Below are 12,375 nucleotides of genomic sequence, written 5' to 3' on the forward strand. Positions count from 1 at the left end.
CAGTCAATAGAAATACACAAATTAAGCCCTGATCTATGGATTTGACTGGGAATACAGATATGCATCTGTTGGTCACGGATATCTCTGTAAAGTAGGGGCGTGGATCAGAAAAACCAGTCAGTATCTTCTGCTTCTACACCTGCATTGCTTGCTGTTTGGGGTTTTAGGCTGGGTTTCTGTACAGCACTTTGAGATATCAGCTGATGTAAGAAGGGCTTTATAAATAAAATTGATTTGATCTGTTGTGACCACTATTTGTTTCATGCAGCGCGATACATCTCTTTCACATAGAGTTGATCAGGCTGTTGAATGTTGTGGAATGTTGTCCCACTCCTCTTCAATGGCTGTGCGAAGTTGCTGGATATTGGCGGGGACGGGAACACACTGTTGTAAATGTCGATCCAGAGCATCCCAAACATGCTCAATGGGTGACATGTCTGGTAAGTATGCAGATAATGGAAGAATTGGAACATTTTCAGCTTCCCAGAATTGTTTACAGATCCTTGCGACATGGAAATGTATGTCACAACAATGGGCCTCAGGATCTCGTCACAGCATCACCTTGCATTCAAATTGCAAATGCAAATGTGTTTGTCATCCATAGCTTACGCTTGTCCATACCATAACCCCACCGCCACCATGGGGCATTCTGTTCACAACGTTGACATCAGCAAACCACTCGCCCACACAACGCTATCTATCACATACTGTCTGCCATCTGCCCGGCACAGTTGATACTGGGATCAATCTGTGAAGAGCACACTTCTCCAGTGTGCCTGTTACCCGACTGAACTGCAGTCAGGTCAATACTCTGTAAGGACCACAAGCACGCAGATGAGCTTCCTGAGATGGTTTCTGACAGTTTGCGCAGAAATTTTTAGTTGTGCTAACCCACAGTTTCATCAGATTTCTGAATGGCTGGTCTCAGACGATTCCGCAGGTGAAGAAGCCGGATGCGGAGGTCCTGGGCTGGCATGGTTACATGTTGTCTGCAGTTGTGAGGCCGGTTGGACGTACTGCCAAATTCTCTAAAACAACATTGGAGAATTATGGTAGGGAAATTAACATACAATTCTCTGGCAATAGCTCTAGCTCCTGCAGTTAGCATTCCAATTGCCCGCTCCCTCAAAACTTGAGACATCTGTGGCTTTGTGTGGTGTGTCAAAACTGCACATTTTAGAGTGGTCTTTTATTCTCCCCAGCACAAGGTGCACCTGTGTAATGATCATGCTGTTTACTCAGCTTCTTGATATGACACACCTGTCAGGTGGATGGATTATCTTGGAAAATGAGAAATGCTGGGATGTATCTAAATTTGGGAACATCATTTGAGAGAAAGAATGTTTTTTGTGTATATGGAACATTTCTGGGATGTTTTATTTCAGCTCATGAAACATGGGAACAACAACTTACATTTTGTGTTTATATTTTTCTTTATTATATATTAATCATGAATTTAACTGAATCCATCTATTCTGCCTTACTGTACGTCACGGAATGTTTTGTCAAATAGAACCTCTTATAAAGTTGTTTTTGTTGCATAAACTGGGAATTTGATATTTTTTGCTGATATTATGATTGTCTGTTTGTTTCATATCTGCAAAGTCATTCAAATGCTGTCAGTTCCACTTTAAGGTGACCAGATACCCAGAAGGACTCTGTGTTCCTCTAAGCTTTCTATGCCCAGCACTCCCCGTTGCCTATGTCTGATCAGCACACGCACACATGTGCACACACATATTATGAGGCATCCCCTGTCCAGGCTGTTTAGTTGGAGTCATTTGGTACGCCAAAGCCTGTGTTTTTTACCCTAAATAAAAGATAAGTATGAAATTTCACAATAGCAAAGGGATTTCTCAAGCCAACTTTTATACGCAGTACAAGCTTGACTGAGAAATCAAAGGTGTGAGATTAATTATAATTTACTTTTAAAAGTACATAGCCTCCATAAACAGTAGAAAGCATCTGAAAACTAAATGTGTATTGTATTTCAGTTGCCATGCCAAAATAATAAGTGACCACACTAAATATCAAACGGCCAAAAACAATCTATTTCTAGAGATGTTCTGATATATTTTACTTGCTGCATCAAAATGAGAAAGTGAAGACAATGAAAGTATCAGACTAATTGATTTACTCTTAATACATAAGGCTCCATCAGTGATTCTATTGAATGTCTGGAGGACTTGGCATAAATTAATTTCCTCTCGGTTACACACATCATTGCTCTATCTCTCTGCGCTGGTCCAATCATGGCATTCATGTGTGTCTCTTATGCAATAAGATATAACACCTCGACATGCATTATCAATGGTTAGCTTCATCTACTGTACATAGAGGGAGAGGTTGTCCTTCATCAAGGTGAATGGGGAAACATGGGGTGATACTGTATTGGTCTTTAGATTAGGAGGAGGGTTCGTCTTTGGAGTCAGTATTTATTGTGCATTGAAGGGTGTCCTCTCCAAAGAGTAATCCATAACAATGCACTGAATATCAACCATGGCGCCGGCAGAGTGTAATAAAGAGGGAGACAGAGAGCTGGTTTCAAGCGCAGGGCGCAGCAGGTGTTTATTACAAAGGACCACAGGAGGAGGTAGGTAGCTGGGTCCAGGGGCAGGCAGAAGGTCATACACAGGAGGAAGCAGGTAGCTGGGTCCAGGGGCACGCAGAAGGTCATGCACAGGGGTCCAAAGGGCAACAGTACAGGCAGGGGAAAAGGCTAAGAACGTAGTCCGGGAGATCAGGCAATAGGTACATAACAGGAAATCCGATAGACTAAAGTGCAGGCAGGGAATAGGCAAAAGGCATCGTTAGTGAGGCAGGCAAAAACTATAATACAAGGGAAGAGTAAATCACGGGAAGAAACAACCCTCTGAAAGATGTGTCACAAAACAAACAATACCACACAGTGATGGGGTGCAAAGAACTGAACTAAATAGTGTGTGATAAATACATACAAGTGTGTGAACAGGTGATTAGAATTAAGGTGATTGGGATCTGGAGAGTGAGCTGCATTCAGGGGATCTATGTGTTTGAGAGTGTGAGCTGGAAAGTGAACTGCGTTCAAGGGATCTACATGTTTGATGTTGTGAGTTTGAAGCAGACGTTACACAGAGATGGTTGCCTTACTTCGCATTCTTGGGAAACTATACAGTATTTCGTTTTGTATGTATTCATATTTACATTGTTACCTCAGCAAATCTTAAGTCTTATTACATAAAGATGGGAAGAACTATTGGATGTAAAGCGCAACGTCAACTTTACCAACATTACGACCAGGAATATGACTTTCCGAAGAAGATCCTCTGTTTGGACCACCACCCAGGACAATGGATCGGATCCAAGCCGACCCAAAACAACGACGCCGCATAAGGGGCAGAAGGAGCGGTATCCTGGTTAGGCGCCGTAGGCGTGCACATCGCTCACCGCTCCCGAGTATACTACTCGCCAATGTCAAGTCTCCTGACAAGGTAGACAAAATTAGAGCAAGGGTTGTCTTCCAGAGAGACATCAGAGATTGTAACATTCTCTGTTTCACGGAAACATGGCTCTCTCTGGATATTTTGTTGGAATCAGTTCAGCCACCGGGCTTCTCCATGCATCACGCCGACAGAGATAAACAACTCTCTGGGAAGAGGAAGGGCGGGGGTTTATGGTTTATGATTAACGACTCATGTTGTAATCATAACAACACACAGGAACTCAAGTCCTTCTGCTCACCTGACCTAGAAGTCCTTCCAATTCCTTCCAACCATTTTACCTACCAAGAGAATTCTCGTCTGTTATAGTCACAGCTGTGTACATTCCCCCTCAGCCAACACCAAGACGGCCTCAAGGAACTTCACTGGACTCTATGTAAACTGGAAACCACATAGGCTGCATTTATTGTAGCTGGGGATTTTAACAAAGCAAATAAGAGAACACGGCTACCTAAATTATATCAGCAAATTGATTACACACAACTCGCAGGGCTAATAGTCTCGATCACTGCTACTCTAACTTCCGCGATGCATACAAAGCCCTCTCCCTCCCTCCCTTGGCCAAATCCGACCACGATGCCATCTTGCTCGTTCCGTCTTACAGGCAGAAACTCAAACAGGATAAACCAGTGACGAGAACCATTCAATGCTGGTCTGACCAATCGGATCACACGGACTGGAATATGTTCCGTTCAGCCTCAGAGATCAACATTGACCTACGCTGACTCGGTGCGTGCGTCTATTAAAGTGTATTTGAGATGTCGTACCCACTGTGACTATTAAAACCTACCCAACCAGGAACCGTGGATAGATGGTGGCATTCACGCAAAACTGAAAGCGCGATCCACCGCATTTAACCATGGAAAGAGGTCTGGAAATATGGCTGAATTTAAACAGTGTAGTTATTCATTAAGCAAGGCAATCAAACAAGCGAAATGCTGGTACAAGGACAAGGTAGAGTCGCAATTCAATGGCTCAGACACGAGACGTATGTGGCAGGGTCTACAGGAAATCACAGACTACAAAACCAAAAACAGCCACGTCACAGACAACGACATCACGCCTCCAGACAAACTAAACACCTTCTTTGCCCACTTTGAGGGATATTACTGTGCCACAGTCGCGGCTCAGTAAACAAAGACTGCGTCCCCCTCTCCTTCTTCGTGGCTGACGTGAGTAAATCATTTAAACTTGTTATCTCTCGCAAGGCTGCTGGCCCAGACGGCATCCCTAGCCATGCCCTCAAAGCATGCGCAGTCCAGCTGGCTGGTGTGTTTACGGACATATTCAATCGCTCCCTATCACAGTCTGTTGTCCCCACATGTTTCAAGATGGATACCATTGTTCTGTACCCAAGAAGGCAAAGACAACTGAACTAAATGACTACCGCCCCATAGCACTTACTTCTGTCATCACCGAAGCGCATTGAGAGGCTAGTCAAAGACCATATTACTGCCACCTTAACGGCCACCCTAGACCCAATTAAGTTTGCACACCACCCCAACAGGTCCACAGATGATGCAATCACCATCACAATGCACCATCCCATCTGGACAAAAATAATACCTATGTCAGAATGCTGTTCGTGACTACAGCTCAGCATTCAACATGATAGTACCCTCCAAGCTCATCATCAAGCTGGAGGCCCTGGGTCTCAACCCCAACCTGTGCAACTGGGTTCTGGCGGGCCGCCTCAAGGTGGTGAAGGTAGGAAACAACATCTCCACTTCGCGCCTCACAAGGTGTGTACTCCAGCCCTCTCCTGTACTCCTGTTCACCCACGAATGCATAGCCATACACCTCCAACTCAATCATCAAGTTTGCAGACGACACAACAGTAGTGGGCTTGATCACCAACAACAACGATACAGCCTACCAGGAGGAGGGAGGACACTCGGAGAGTGTGGTGACAGGAAATCAACCTCTCTCACTCAACGTCAACAAAACCGAGGAGATGATGGTGGACTTCAGAAAACAGCAGAGGGAGCACCCTAACCCATCAAAGGGACATCAGTGGAGAAGGTGGAAATTTTAAGTTCCTCGTACACATCACAGACAAACTGAAATGATCCACCCACACAGACAGTGTGGTAAAGAAGAGCACAACAGCACCTCTTCAGCCTCTGGAGGATGAAGAAATTTGGCTTGTCACCCAAAACCCTGACAAACTTTTACAGATTTTGTCGAGAGCATCCTTCCCGGACTGTATCACAGCCTGGAAATACGGCAACTGCACTGTCCTCAACAGCACGGCTCTCCAGAGGTAGTGTGGTCTGCACATCACATCCGGAGGCAAACTACCTGCCATCATGACACCTACAATACCCGATGTCACAGGAAGGCCAAAAGATCATCAAGGGCAATAACCACCGAGCCACTGCCTGTTCACACCGCTATCATCCAGAAGGTGAGGTCAGTACAGGTGCATCAAAGCTGGGACCGAGAGATTGAAAAACAGCTTCTATCTCAAGGCCAACAGACTGCTAAACAGCCATCATCTAACTCAGAGAGGATGCTGCCACCATTAGACCAATCACTGGACACTTATAAATGGATCACTAGTCACTTTAAATAATGCCACTTTAAAATGTTTACATATCTTACATTACTCATATCACATGTATATAGTGTATTTTATACCATCTATTGCATCTTGCCTATGCCACTCGGCCATCGCTCATCCATATACTTATATGTACATATTCTCATTCACCCCTTTACATTTGTGTGTATTAGGTAGTTGTTGGGTAATTTTTAGATGACTTGTTAGATATTACTGCACTGCCAGAACTAGAAGCACTCACATTTATCCGCTAACCATGTGTGTGTGACCAATACAATTTGATTTATTATTCTGGGTTTCCTTTTTCACATCTCCATTTTGTTTAGCTTCATCATAATAACTACAATAAATCTACACCATTTTGTTTAGCTTCATCATACTAACTACAATAAATCTATGCCATTTGTTTAGCTTCATCATAATAACTACAATAAATCTACATCATTTTGTTTAGCTTCATCATACTAACTACAATAAATCTATGACACCTGTCTCCTCTATGACTACAATTTATAGCATGGAATGTGTATACACACAAATAAAGTGTAAAAAAGGTTTCTGGAGTTATTGATTGTGGCGTTGCACAAAAAGCTTTCTTCTTCCTTCAACTAAAGGTCACGTCTGTGAAGCTATCCAATGAGGCTGTTCCTGCCGGTCAGGAAACTAGACCCATCATGCAGAAATAACTCTTGTGGAAATGCTGGAGGTTACTCTGGCCTGTCTCGATCTACAGCTGACTGAAGGTGCAGACATTGGAGTCGCTGCTCTGTTCCACCTGTAAGAAAAGTATTTTGACCTCTATGGAGATTGACTTGTTAAAGAAATGTTGTAGTACAGGGACCATCAATTCAGTTGGTTTAAGCGTGCAACCCTTGACTGTTGTCATATCTATCTTAATGGAAAGGAAGATACTGTGCCACAGAAATCCAACTGTAACTTCTTTCCTCTGAGGACAAAGTTGACATCACACATGATCCTGGTCTCTGCTATGAATAAAGCTTTCTGTTGTGGGAACCTCTGTCCTGTCTAACATACCATCATGGTGTTGAGTCTGTATTGCTAGAGACAGACTCCACACATCCAAAGAGGTGTGGGTATTTATTTATGTGTGTGTGTGTGTGGGGGGGTTCTGGGCCAGCAGCTGAGTTCACAAAGTATAGGTCAGCCACACACATGACAGTGGACCAACCCGGAGCAGAACATCTGAACCCGTTGAGTCCTCAAAACACACACATACACTCAAAACCACGTATTCCCCACACTGGCACTGAGCGGTCACCTCTGAGCGGTCACCGGAAAAGAAACACATTCTTACTTAGAGTGCCAGTCACCTCCCTGAGACGACCACAGAAATGGGTCTCACTCGGTAAATGGGTTCAGGGAGAGCAGCCAGGGCTGTCTGAGACTGTCTGGAACAAACCGGTGGACAAGACATCAGGACACCTCTAATTTACATGTACCATGAGGAGCTCTGATCTCAAACCTCGCCACGAGTTATGGTGTCTGTCACAGGAGATCGCCATGTCCTTGGAGACCACGTCCACAGGTATAAGACCTACCATGTATAGCTGCATAAAGGAGGGCCCACTTGAATCCGACTATAGTCTCAAGGCTTGAGACAGCGGCTTTTCAAAATGATATACTGTAGGGTTACCAAGGGATTCCATTTGAATCTGGATGGAACAAACCAACGACGTACAACCCAAGCTGTAAATCAAACGCCATTTTATGGTAATATCATTCCCAAAGAAAGAACTAGAGTGGCGTTATATCAACCTGGCAAGCTTCCAAAACACATTCTCTCTTTCTATGTGTCTCAAAGAGGCGAGTCATTCCTGAAGCCTTATTTGACAGCTTAGGCCCCATAACATAGCCTTATAATATTCAAACAAGAAGCCTGAAAGGCTTGAGTCCAATAAAAACAGGAAAAGCTGAAAGAAAATCATGTTTCAGCACAAATAAAAGCCTGACGTGAAAGTGGATATATAGAACTTAAAATGGCAATGCCTCCCAACTCAAGCATCAAGCAAGACTCAGCAAAAACCTCCACTGCCCCATGAGTCAGACCGATCTGTGTGAGGGCCGACTCAATCTGATGCATTCTTTACACCAGAACAACATTTTACTACTAAAACACCATGACACTAAAACAATTACAACATCTACACCACAGTGATCCCTGAGATTTAAATAGACACCTGGGATGTCATTTATACCAAACAACGATAGTGGTAAGTGCTAGGGACAATTGCTCTTATCTTCAGCATCTTAATTATAAGTGATTGCCCGCTTTGTATGCTCTGAGGCGGTATCTTGTTGCTGAGAGCTTATAGGCAGTGTAATGCACGGTACAGTGCCTTGCAAAAAGTATTCATCCGCCCTTGGCGTTTTCCTATTATGTTGCATTACAACCTGTAATTTAAATACATTTTATTTGGATTACATGTAATGTAATGGACATAAACAAAATAGCCCAAATTGGTGAAGTGAAATTTAAAAAATTCCTTGTTAAAAAAGAAAAAAAAAAATTTAAATTCTGTGCGTGCATATGTATATTCCTCCGTTTGCTATGATCCCTAAACACGATCTGGTGCAAACCAATTACCTTCAGAAGTCACATAATTAGTTTAATAAAGTCCACCTGTGTGCAATCTAAGTGTCTACACATACTGTATCTACCTACACCTGTTCTGAAAGGCCCCAGAGTCTGCAAACACTACTAAGCAAGCGGCGCCATGAAGACCAAGGAGCTCTCCAAACAGGTCAGAGACAAAATTGTGGAGAAGTACAGATCAGGGGTTGGGTTATAAAAATATCTGAAACTTTGAACATCCCACGGAGCACCATTAAATCCATTATTACAAAAAGTGGAAAGAATATGGCACCATAACAAACCTGCCAAGAGAGGGGCCACCAAAACTCACCCGGACCAGGCAAGGAGGACATTGATCAGAGAGGCAACAAAAGAGACCAAAGATAACCCTGAAGGAGCTGCAAAGCTCCACAGCGGAGATTGGAGTATCTGTCCATAGGTCCACTTTAAGCTGTACACTCCACAGAGCTGAGCTTTACAGAAGAGTGGCAAGAAACAAGCCACTGTTAAAGATAAAAATAAGCAAATACGTTTGGTGTTCGCTAAAAGGCATGTGGAGACTCCCCAAACATATGGGAAGCAGGTACTCTGGTCAGATGACACTAAAATGTAGCTTTTGAACATCAAGGAAAACGCTATGTCTGGCGCAAACCAAACACTGAGAATACCATCCCACAGTGAAGCATGATGGTGGCTGTGGGGATGTTTTTCATCGGCAGAGACTGGGAAGCTGGTCAGAATTGAAGGAATAATGGATGGCGCTAACACAGGAAAATTCTTGAGGGAAACCTGTTCCAGTCATCCGGAGATTTGAAACTGGGACGGAGGTTCACCTTCCAGCAGGACAATGACCCCTAAGCATACCGCTAAAGGAACACTTTAAGGGGAAACATTTAAAATGTCTTTGAATGGCCTAGTCAGCCCAGAACTCAATCCAATTGAGAATCTGTGGTATGACTTAAATGTTGCTGTACACCAAGCGGAACCCATCCAACTGAGCTGGAGCAGTTTTGCCTTGAAGAATGGGCAAAAACACCAGTGGCTAGATGTGCCAAGCTTAGAGAGACGTACCCCAAGAGACTTGGTGGCTCTACAAAGTATTGACTTTAGGGGGTGAATAGTTATGCACGCTCAAGTTTTCAGTTTTTTGTCTTATTTCTTGATTGTTTCACAATAAAAATATTTAGCATCTTCACAGTATGTTGTGTAAATCAAATGATACAACCTCCCAAAAATCTATTATAATTCCAGGTTGTAAGGCAACAAAATAGGAAAAAAATACCAAGGGGGTGAATACTTTCACAAGCCACTGTATGTCTTATCGGGTTTATGGCCAAAATTAGAGCTGGTATGGAGCATGTCGATATGGCTGTATTGTTTCCCCCAGAACCATGGACATAATGACTTGTAAAGTAGCAGAGTAATTAAATAACCATATGTGACCATGGGAGAAGTAATAATATTGTAATAACTGTCGTCATAAAACACAGAATGCAGCTTTTCTGTATTGTACTGTACAGTCAATATGTACTGTACAGTGCCATTTCAGTGTTTTTGAGGAAAGTACTGTTGACATGACCTTTGACCAGGCTCAAGGTTGTTACTTGTAAGAAGGTGGAGGGGGTCAGGAAATTGACGTATAAAAATAAACAGAAAGACTACAGTCAAGTTGAGTCTGCTTTAAAAAAAGAGAAAGATGAAAAACAAAATCAAAGTTGCCGTCCATTCTGGGCATTGCCATCCTTTTTTCTCTTTCTGGTAGACTTTTTATAATCTATCTACCAAAACAAGTACCAATTCCCACAGAAAACTTTAGTACTGCCAGCATAGTATTTATTAACAACATTGCAACACTTTACATTTCCCCCATCAGATGTCTTATTTCTCAGTTGTGTACCAGTACTCCAGGACAAGGAGGATTCTACATGCAAAGTCTAATATATACCAATCTGTTGTGCCCTGCCTACTATTGGCTGATGACCCTAACCCTCACACACAGCTGCCAAAGTCTAATGACCTCCAAAAAGTTTTTATCCTCAAGATTAACTCGCCCTGACCTTAGGTGTGGCAGATGCTTTGGAACAAACAATGTAGGCCTCCTGGTAACAAGCGGACCTGTTGGGAGCATTCATTGTAATTCCTTCAGCTAACTTTCTTTCAAGGTGCGCTCCCATTTGGCAGTTTGTTTGGAAGGTAGTTGGTGGCTCAGCAGGTTAGTCTCTCCCCAACCCAAATTATTCCTGAGAGGCTGGGAAAAAGCTGTGGATGAAATATTGATGCGTTTAAGAGATCACATGAAGAATTTCTGTCTGGGTCCCAGAGATGATACATCAATCAGGGCCAGCCCCAGGCATAAGCGACAGCAGCGGCAGCTGGGGGCCTTGACCAATTAAATACATGTTTTTTTTTTAAACAGTCGGGGACTCAATTTACTGTTGAGAGTAAGAATACTAGAATAAACCAGGTGCAATTTCTACATTTGGTTGGGAATCAGCAGTTTTGCTTGCAAAAACTGACAGTCACTCAATTAGCCTTGTCAGCTAACAATTTTTCTGACTGGTAGCTAGTCTAGCCTCTTATCTAAACTTGTAGTAATCATCGCAGTATACCGACCGGGCACGCAGGGCACGTGCCCAGTGGCCCTGACCTCCAGGGGACCACAATTGATTTTGATGGTCATTCTCACTTCGATAGCATTAGTCATGACAAAATGTGTAGAATTGCAAGAGATTAGCTTGAAAAATGCAAAGATTTCTCTCAAAATGGGTAGAATTGCAGGAAATGAACTGTAAAACCGCAAAATAATTATCTCTGCAACATGGCGAAGAGTAGAATTGCATTAAATGTTTTATAAAACAGCTAAAAATTCTCAATGCCCCATGGAAAAATGTGTAGAATTGCAGGAAATGTGTTAGAAAATAGCTTGTTTAGGGCCCCCAAAAGGCTAGGGTTTATAATTTATCTGGTTAAAATGTATAAATAGAATATCATTACGCAATATAGTATGCATTGGGAAAGGATATCAGCTGGAAGACCTGAATGATGTACTGTAATTTGTATTCCATATCATATTAAGAAGTGGTGGAATAGTCGAGTGGACAGTAATAGGGTAATGCCCAAGATGGAAGCTGGGATACTTTGTTTAAATGGCTAGAAATAAACCATTGGAGTAGCAGTTATAGCTCTGATGTAGGTTATTACCCTGACTGAATGTCATTTGCATACACATAAAATCTTGGCTACTACACTAGACAGTTGTTTAGGCAAAACATTTTATGATCTTCGCTCTCAAAGCTATCGTAAACTTTGAATTGACTGTCATCACTTTTAGACATTGCATTTCCTTCTTCCAAACTCCCAATGAGCTTAGAGTTAAATAGTGTTGTATCTTGTTGTATCTCAACATTAACTGATGAAAGTGCGACGAGTAGGCGAAACAACCCAGTTAGACTCCGGAAAATCACTAGGAAAACACGGCGTGAATATCCGTTAGGGTTCATGTCACTGTAAGCTATTCAAAAGAGGGCGAAAGGTGCGACATCAGGATCTTGTGGTTCTCTTGATAATAAAGGTTCTCTCTCTCTCTTTCTCTCTCGGCTGTTGCGCTCTTTCCCTCTCTCTCTGTAAATGCTATCGTCTGTTCAAATTCCATAGTCGCCTATCCGGCTGCACTTACTTTCATACGCTATAAACGTTTGCTGGGTCTGAAAATGCAATGTTGATGGGAAGAACGTTCTAAT

The sequence above is a fragment of the Oncorhynchus keta genome, chromosome 8, assembly GCF_023373465.1.
Source record: "Oncorhynchus keta strain PuntledgeMale-10-30-2019 chromosome 8, Oket_V2, whole genome shotgun sequence".
NCBI classification, from domain to species: Eukaryota; Metazoa; Chordata; class Actinopteri; order Salmoniformes; family Salmonidae; genus Oncorhynchus; species Oncorhynchus keta.